Raw genomic sequence first — 10,685 nt, forward strand, 5'->3', positions numbered from 1 at the left:
TCCAACTTGGATATCATTTTAGACATTTTAGATAATAATGTTTAGAGCGCGAACGACGAAGATATGTATGGACAAATGTGCTAGATTTCCAATTAATGTCGCCCTTATGGGAAATTGTGCCAGGTTTATTATAATGGTAAGGCTCAAAGTTTTCACATTCATCCCACATTTCCTGAACAAAGGTTTTACACGAATACAGAACGTATACATTCAATCCCGTTCGGAAATAGCAAACTGGTTGACCTACTTCACCTGATCGGAAATATTAAACTGGTTGTCCTACTTCATCTGATCGGAAACAGCAATTTGGTTGTCCTTAATCTGATTTGAAACAGCGATCTGGTTGTCCCTACTTCATCTGATCGGATATAGCAAACTAGTTCTCTTTCTTCATCAATCTGGTTGTCTTACTCCATCTGATCAAGCCAGAACGGATTTAACTTAAAATGTTTCACGCTTGATTCACATTTAATTTCAATGTGACAAATTATTCCATGGTACTAATATACGCTGAATTGATAACCTGCTAAACATGTGCACTTCAGATAGTTATATATTTTAACACTTGTAAAGATCGACAAATAGAAATAAATCAGTTTGTAGCAAATATGTTTGTGGCAATACATATGATTGAAATCGTTTCTTAAATGTTATTGGACTTGAAGAATGATGAGGAATCCTTATACTTAATGGAAACCTATAAATGCGATTAAACGAATTATACTATTAACTAAATAGAAAATATGTGTGCATGTTCATGACTTAACAGCTTCATATAGCTCATCGTTTTGTGTTGATAAATAACAGATTAACAAAGTTTTATCGAAACACGCACGTTATTGAATGAATTGAAATGGCCATCTAAAATAAAAAATAATATCGAGGCAATACTATTATCGTTAAAATTGTTTCACAAACACGTGGGATATATGTATGCTGTTAAATTATATGCACTTTTCACTTATAGTCGAATGTCATTTAAGTGACCGTTCAGGCATTTGACAAAATGTGTACGTTCTTATTACTGAGTGATGGTTATATATCTTGACCACTGTCTGTGCTGATAAATTCTTGTCGGTGCGTAACGGTCAACAATCGTTCACATTTTATATGAAAAAACGACGCCAATATAATATATACGATTTTAAATGCATGTTTAATGCCAAAACGTATTAACTTTTGAATATTTTTTTCTACCTGGTGTTTTTTTCTATAAATATTTCTTCATACTAAACAAAGTTGTGTGTTGTTTTTCTAGCACATTTCTACAAACTATTCATCAAACGGCAAAACTTGGTATGGCTTGATTGTAGTTTTGATGTTTTGTTGTCCCAAATAGACTTTCATGTCCCCGAGTATATACTGTGGACATATTGTTTTGGCCCTGTCTGTTGGTTTGTTTGTTGGTTTGCGTCAAACTTTAACAATAGCCATAACTTTTGCAATATTGAAGATAGCAATTTTATATTTGGAATGCATTTGCATCTCATGGAGCTGCACATTTTGAGTGGTAAAAGGTCAATGTTAAGGTCATCCTCCAAGGTCAAATTTCAAATATATGGGTAAAAATCGTCAAACTTTAACACTTGCCATACCTTTTGCAATATTTAAGATAAAAACTTCATATTTCGTCCATTTAGTGTCAAATATATGGGGGAGGAGCATCGTGTTTCACAAACACATCTTGTTTTGTTTAAAATTAACCATTTTACTACCCAATGCGGTTTATAATGATTTATAGACTCTTTTCAGGCTTTTACTGAGCCGGGGTATCAGATTTACGGCGGACACTGATCAGTAAGAAAGCAATATAAACATGAGTATGAATCAATTCAGATAACCGAACACGTTTTGGGCCTTCTATTGTCATATCATGACATCATTTTAATCGAATTTTATTTATTTATTTATTGTTTTGAAATAAAAATCGTTTAAAAGTAAAATCAAATGTCAATAAAAGTCTTAATATACAAATAAGGTAAATCACAATGTGTGCGCTATTGCCATTCGTATTATAATCTGGTCACTTATGGGAAAACAACTGAGTAACAAATTGTGAAGATGTTCTGGTTTATTTCATAGCTAATAATTTAAATCATTATTTAAAGCAGTGTGTGTGCTTTCGATTGTTTATAAGGCTCGATACACATACACATACACGGGGTGAACATGCTCAGTAAAATATATAAGCTGTGGCTTCCCTGTCGCTATAAAGCCTTAGTTCCCTCAGTCGGATTAAATATTCTTTCTTTTTAATTATTGAGATAGTGTGCACTAAAATCCGAAAGCGCGAATGCTTTATAATAACATAGATGATGAAAGCCACTCATCAGCATTATGTAGTAATTCTCTTCAATGATGAAAAAATATACGTTAAATCAGTTCCAAATAGTTTAAGTAAATAGCGGGTGAATTCGGCTACATATTTGGTAAACGATTATAATTGGGCCACGCTCTGGGAAAACGGAGTTTATTCATGTGCGTAGTATCGTTTCAGGTCAGCCTGTGAAGTCCGATCAAACTATTCAAATATGATACAATCCGCTTTTATTGTATTTTTGCAAAGTCTCTACTTTGCAAACATCCAGATTATGCGCAAAGAGTTGTCCCTGATTAATCGTTTCACAATTTAATCTGGGACGACACTTAACGCGCGTGCAAGATTAAGCCCGGTTTTTCCACAGCAAAGCTAACATAAATGCTAACATAATAGACGAGTATATATTGTCATTATTATGTCAACTAAAGAGTATAAACTTATCAATATAATATTTACGTATTTGTTAGTTCAACTGTTACTGAAAATATAATGGTGATAAAATGACCAAATTATCGCAACATGTGTTAGCATTTTTATAGCATTTTACAAAAATAACATTCTAGACAAAAAAACATCAAACACATTTCATAACTGACAAAATAAATACAATACATCTTTGTTAGTCGTGAAAAATACTGTGAAACATTAATCTTTTGTTTTTCTATAGATACAACTATATTAGGTAGCTTAAATTGTCTCCACCATGTAGATTTTTCGTTAGTACATTGTAATATGTTTTGGAACCAAACAGTTCCGTACTTTATGGATCAAGGTATATTTGTTAAACATGCACGGTTTTGCTCAGCAAAAAAAGTAGATTTACAAGAATTATTTGTAGATAAATAAAAAAACACCTGAATAACGCTATTGGCCAATAATGTAGTAAAAACAATGACCCGTCTTGAAATAAATTGAAATTTTACAATTGATTAAATGTTCAGAGGTTGCTGAACATTAGGATGCCTCGTAGCGTTATGGTTCTTCAGAGTTTTCATACTCCAGACGCGCAAAGTTCCGCCAGAATGGTATCTACACCCTGGCAGCAGTCTTTAAACAGGGCGTGGCTGTCGTAAAGTCTCGCACATGAATAGCAGTTTGTGTGTAGTACGTCATCAAATTGGCAGTTCGCTAATCGGATAGCCTTGGTCTGTCTGCTGTAACTATCCCGGATCTCAATGGAAGGGTATGACAGGCAGCCGATAATCCCAAACATCAAGAGCTGGACCAGGTTTAAAATGTGCACTAATTTGTTCTGAAAAATAGACAAAATAAATACAAAATTATATTCTTTATTTATTATAGTGTTTCCATAAGTGGTATGTTAAATGAAGTCTATTGACTAGGCGTAACCGATGTACAAGATTGTTATTATGGGACAAGTAGTTCGTATTACTCAGCGTCAAGGGTTTCATTTGTTTATTTATTACAGATGAGAAATACCTCAATGAATTTGTGACTCAAACATCTGAATTTACGTTTAGATCAGAAAAAACAGACAACAGAGGATGTACAAAGAATACCCTTTGTTCTAAAATTGAGCAAAGTTTATATCAAAATGCTTCGAAATAAACCCTTATACAGTGCATTAATACCGTTTTAACTTATTTATTCCAACAACAATGGGTTTGAATGATCGGTTATATTAAAATATGACTTATTTAAATTAAGACAAATATAGAACACAGGTGGTTAGCGTGTGGCTATGATATTAATTAGTGAAAACATCATTTTGAATGATAAATAATCATATTATAACGAAAAATTAACTTTTCTGAAAAAAAAAATATTTCACTATCAAATATATATATAACAAGGTATGCAACTCAAAATCAGCCCAAAACGGGGTGCATCGCTTTGAACAGCCATATCTTCATAAATTTTGCAGCGATTTTCACGATCTCGGTCTTATTCAACGCAGAAATGAATTTCCTTTCTGGAAATGTATATGTCTTGCAATATTTTTACAAATGCTGGGTCAACTTTTAAGAAATAACACGATACACAACACGCATGACCCAGTTGACAGTGATCATGCTGTCTTTAAGACTGAAATCTTCACGGAGTAAAGGGCAACTTCCCTACAAAGTTCATGTAGTTCGATACCATAATTCAATAAAACGTATGAAAAAACATTATTACCGTTCTTGTCGTTACATTCTGCATCAAGACTAACTGTCCAGCGCCGTTTGAAACCTTTGTTTACATACATTTCAACTAACTGACATTTTAAACATACGAGTGATTTCATTGGTCCAATGCGGAGGTGTGTCTTTACAACTGGAGATTTCATTCATAAAGAATACATGATCACTGTCAACTGGGTCATGCGTGTTGTGTATCGTGTTATTTCTTAAAAGTTGACCCAGCATTTGTAAAAATATTGCAAGACATATACATTTCCAGAAAGGAAATTCATTTCTGCGTTGAATAAGACCGAGATCGTGAAAATCGCTGCACAATTGATGAAGATATGGCTGTTCAAAGCGATACACCCCGTTTTGGGGTGATTTTGAGTTGCATACCTTGTTATATATATATTTGATAGTGAAATTTTTTTTTTCAGAAAAGTTAATTTTTCGTTATAATATGATTATTTATCATTCAAAATGATGTTTTCACTAATTAATATCATAGCCACACGCTAACCACCTGTGATATAGAACGCCAAAGATTACATTATTTCGTACGAAATACAATTTATGTATAATATTTGTTTGAAGAAAATATTTTGAAAATTACATGAGTATTACACTTACAGATATAGCGCGGGGCAAAAAAAGAGAATTTTATAATTATTTATGAAAAGAAGTAATGCTCGGCGATATAACATTTAACGTTTTTGTTGTCTAATGTGTAATTCTATGCACAAACGTCCCATGTGGCGTATCCCGTTTGGATTATAATATTTAGTCTGAGAATGTGTTGACATATTACATCCATAAGATGAAATCTATTCTTCTTCTGATACTGTCCGCTGGGAAACAATTCATATTTAAATCTTTGTTTAAGGTGAGAAAAAGTGAGCAATAGGAATAAGATGTTCCCCATAAATCGTCTGACCAATTGATATTAAGAGATTAGGGAAAAAATCCACGAGCATTCATGAGTTAATCGTAGAACGAATGTAACATGACAATGCATGTTAAAGAAACACTTTCAAAAATTGGAACGACTGGCTGCAGTTAAATTTGTACTCAGGACGCTTTATATATACGGGATATGTAATGAAAACTAAAGGCTTTGCATTCATTATTTAAAATATTGATTTTAATACAGAGGCGAATATGCGACCATTGAATTATAAAAAAAAGACTAAACATACAAACCATATTGTTTTATCCACATAAAAACACACCAGATTGCCTCAAAACGCTAAGCAGACACTTAAATTGTTTGTATCTGTTGTAAAATAAAAGCAATTTGAATACCACAAGCGGCTTCGATTTCAAAAGCAAGTCTTTTGTATCGAGTGCTAGTCATATAAAACGAGGATCTGTATTTTCATTAAATTCCGTTAACATCTCAACAAAGTCTTATTGATGTTACATGTGAAATATTCTCTTTTTTAATTAATAACATGAAAATATACTCTGGTTCCACAATAATTTTATCGCATAGGAATAATCAAAACTGAAATTACAATTAACATATATTTTGTTTTCAAACATGATACTGCATCTAGCATATTGAAAGTTATATATAGGTTAACATTTGGTGTCAAAATAGGTAGTCAACTGTTACTCAAATAAAACAAATGTAGAAACGTTTTTTAACCTTTCAATTATTATGTATTATGTTATGCAATATTATTAACATGATAGCATATAATGCAATGCATATTTACACAGAGGGGGTAATCACGTGACAAACAAGATGGCGACGTCCATGCCGAGGCAGGTATGTTTTGAAGTTTTATACCCTTTATTACTTGTATTTCTTTTTTTATTCCGCTCACAATCTAGCCATATAAGAAAAAAACTTACTGACTTTTATTTCTAAGTATTATTCGGTATATATCTCGACTTTACTCGATGCAAAATTTCTTAGCGGGATGACCTAATTAAGGCTCCACTAAGAAAATATGCACCGAGTAAAGTCGAGATATTAAGCGAATTTAAATACGAAATGAACGCTAATCACCTTTTTACTGATATGGCTGGAAAGTGAGCGTCATTTTAACAATAAAAAGACGCACTAACGGATATAAAACAGCGAAATATATCTGTCTCGGTATGGACGTCGCCATCTTGACTATCACGCGATTACCCCCTCTGTGACATACGGAGCGGTGTTCATCGAAACGAAATATATTGCTTAATATTTTTCCACAGAACTTTATCGAATATCATGGTAATATTTCATTTAACAAAAAAAGAAAAAAAATACTGTTTATAATACTATTTGTCTTTTAATTGTGCCTAAGCTTAGTTAGTAACGTGAAAGACATGAACAATCAATTTTGATTTGGACGAACCATTATATCACTCGTTAAATATGTGTGTATTATTTATTATTTACAATAAAGTTAAATAATTAAATATACAACTTGTATTTTAAACGTACCATTTTGTGGTCGGTAAATGTATGATCCACCGCAGCTTGACATATAATCTTTCTTTTAAAAAATATCCGTTCAACCTCCTCTTGTTCTATCTTTTTATACACACATTAGCCACCTCTTTGTGAGTGTCATAAGTACCGATTCGATGAGCTACAGATTACAATTCAATCCTATATCTCTTACGTTGCGGTCACGTGATTGTGATGTCATCGCTACAAATCCATAGTTGCGTGGTCAGTCATTAAGGCGGCTTGCCCTGTAGAACTCCGTCGAGCGCTGAAATGTGATAACATGTGTGTTGTGGTACAGATTAAGAATTATTACAACTCCTCAAACCATTCCTAAAATAGAATATTTTAAAAATACAGATCGAAAATCAATTCGTTCACATTTTATAGAAAAACGAAATATTCGGACTTAATGACATGACCTTTTAGTTCATCATGTAAATCGGTGTATTTCACTTGGTTGTTATCAAGAAAAATTTACGACTCATGGTTGGGGGTCTAATCTTCTCGGTCTGAATATGTTATAATATTGCTGTATGAAAGGGACAATCACAAGGCAAAATGAATTCATACTGCAATACAAATAATGTATTTTTTAAATCAATGCATTTAAAAACAAAGTATTAATTAAGAAATATGATGGAGAAATTAGCCTTATCTCTACAAAAATAAACAGGTCGGTATCGAGCTCATTTTAAACGAGCCTTACAAGTAATAGCAGAAAACGTCGTTTTAACCAACAGCGCTTTTATGCGTTTCTTACTAGCCATGGCCAATGTATGGATAATTAAGAGAACGCACACATATTTACATAAAAAGTACCAAACCAACAGGTCCATATTATTAAACGAATGTTATCTTACAATGCATAACCTATACATTGTATCTGTTTGATATGTATTTTCTTTTCAAAGTGAGAATTCTTTAAAGAACTTATAAATCAATTATCTCATATGGACTATTGTCAGTTAAAGCATCGCATGAGTAGTAGTATAATAAGGTTGTGCTTGTACGTGTAGAAGAGGCCCTAGTACTTACAGTATCAGCAGCAATATTATATGTGGTAGCATTAGCAATATCAGTCCCAATAACAACAGTTTTTTCAATAAAGGGGTAATAGTTTTAACAAGCGGTTTTTTTCTCCATCCTTCGTACATTTGAGTCGAATTAGACGTAGACGTACAATAATTGCAGCAAAAACTATACACTTGTATAGTTTATTGCACTTAGTCTTCGTATAACTATTTTTGTTTTTGGTGGTGTTGGTAATGTTAACTTTGATGTTTGTGATAATGTTCCTGCGTTTTTGCGTGTAAGTCTTCAAATGCCAATATGATAATTGCTGCCCACTTTCATTTTCACACCCTTGCACTTGAAAAGAGATTGTGACATCAGCACTAAACGCTCTATTAAAGTTTCATTATTCTGAAATTTGTTGGTATCTGTCTGATAGCTGTCCGATAATAAAAACTGTGCAAACATTCAAATCCCGCGTCCAGTCACGAATTTGTACTCGACGACGCAATAGTTTGGAATAAAATAATATATAATGATTCAGATAATATGTTTATTGTGTAATCTGCGAATTGTTTATTGATATCAGTTTAAGTGGATGAAATATTGACCAGATATTTACATATATGATTACTTGGCCGTAACGCGGGTGTCAAATGTTTGGAATTCCGCGCGTTCCGCTAAACAATATTAAAGACGGATACTAATTCTAGAAGGATATTATGGTTATTTTAAGTTTATTTTGTATATCTTATATAGAGAATATTTGTTGATTTCGGTATATGATCAACATTTTTTTCAAGATTGGTTATAGAAAAAAAACATATGTTCATAAGTGGCGTATTTACGAGTGAAAATATACGTTTTGTATAACCACAATCAAACTGTAAACAGAAATCTAACGTTGAATAATTTTATTAGGGAACAGTATCAGATGCCATAAAAGCATTACTCATGTGTATTCTAAAAAGATTGTTATTGTTTCATCGTTTAAAGTAATGTTTGTCATTGAGACACAAAGAAATAATTATGCTATGTCTATGATTAATTCTGGGCTTTGAAGCTTCTGTAAAACGGTGACCATGTTGTGATCGTCTTCGTGCGTGTTTTTTTGTACGCGTGTGTCTTATCAAGTGATTTGTTTCTGGTCTCAATGTTTGGAAATATGCGACTTGCAATAAATAAATCAACCTATTGTGTGCAAAGGGTTTAATTTCAAACATTGATGTAGCCCACCCCACATCTGCCTTGACATATTTATTAAGGTGACTTGATGGTGTTTTTGTAGATTTGTAAATATTAACAGTAAAAGATGTTTCTAACTAGTAATTTGAGTTCCATTTAAGGTCTTTATCCTGCACATAAAGTGTCATGAGCAAAGTATATATTTAAAATATACGATTACATATTTGTGACGACCTTGCATTTTTGTATTATACCTGCATATTTAAATTGAGTTGTTGATTGATGACATGAATCGTTCGTTTTGCTATTTTTATATTCGTAATCCTGTTTTCAAACTGAAAACATTAAGCATAAGTTAAAAATTGAACGATTTACTCATTTGATATGCGCCACATATGTAAGTATAGAGGCGAACAGGGCGAATTATTTTAGCATTATTAAACATACATCTCTCGCTAACGAAGGACAAGTTGTTAGTAAATATCATCTTCTTTCAGATAAATTGATTGCTCATGTGACCCGTTTTAAATTGAAATAGCACGTATAGATAACAGGGTATATTAACATAGTAAAAGAAGCCATACATGATAAGACTATAATCTTATTTCTATAGCTCAAAATATATGCACCTTCACTGTAATAAAAGTTTGCAAAATCCTAGTTGCAATATATAAGTAAAATTCACACAAAATAAATTATAGATATCAACCTTTTGATTAAAAAAAGCTATTAAAACCGGCAGTATATATTGTACAGCATCATATTTATAATTCAATTCAAAGGACCAATTTTCAAACTGTTTAACAATTGACTTGTTTACAGATTGTGTTAAATGACGAAACAGCTTAAAAGATCGTTACTGCTACAAAGTAATAACAAGAAAATAACAAAATAGAAAAAGAAGTGGAACTGTAAGCCAATGTTGGGATTCTAATGTGGCCTTTGGTTTATAATACTTTAGCATTTGTCGCTTGCCAATCCGAACTGTCATGTATTTAGTACTTTATGTAAGCCATCCATGTTTGGCATACAATCAAACGAAAAACAGTCACAATAATTCAATCGCGTTGCGTTTGTAGCGATTTTTAATGTTAGTTATTTCAGATTAAAAAAGGTTATAGCCGAAAGTTTCAGTATGTTAATGTCGTATTTGTTTTAATTTGATGCAAGAAAAACAGTTTTAAACTATTTTTATATTATTCATATAAAAAGTGTCATTTCGACAATCCGTGTAACAATCCTCTTAAATATAACAAATGTGAGTGTGCGTGGGTACTATTTACGTTATGGTTGCAGAAAAATCAAACACGTGCGTATTTATACTGGGTTTATGTGTTCATAGATAATTAGACATTGATATTTGTATTCGATATATGGCGTTCGCTCCAGCATCGCTTATAAGAGATGATCCTCAATGCGACGTGAAACTTCCGATCTCAATTTCAAAGAACACCATAAACAAAGCGATTTATATGCTAAAATAGTCTAGTCTTTTATTTAAAAAAACATGCGACGCGAGGTTAAATGCAAAACAAATATCAGCATCCATTTGGACACATTTTGTTAGTGCATTAGCAACATTTAACACCTTCCCAAA

At 32.4% G+C, this 10,685-nt stretch overlaps 1 long non-coding RNA gene across 1 annotated transcript; it reads right to left on the bottom strand.

Moving 5' to 3' along the window:
- Window positions 1-2,053: 2,053 nt before the first annotated feature.
- Window positions 2,054-7,028, bottom strand: LOC127874829 (uncharacterized). Its single transcript, XR_008047123.1, has 2 exons — window positions 6,884-7,028; window positions 2,054-3,572 (listed from the first exon to the last, which is right to left on the bottom strand). It is a non-coding gene; the product is annotated as an uncharacterized LOC127874829 (long non-coding RNA).
- Window positions 7,029-10,685: the final 3,657 nt, after the last annotated feature.

This window comes from Dreissena polymorpha, chromosome 3 (assembly GCF_020536995.1).
Source record: "Dreissena polymorpha isolate Duluth1 chromosome 3, UMN_Dpol_1.0, whole genome shotgun sequence".
NCBI classification, from domain to species: domain Eukaryota; kingdom Metazoa; phylum Mollusca; class Bivalvia; order Myida; family Dreissenidae; genus Dreissena; species Dreissena polymorpha.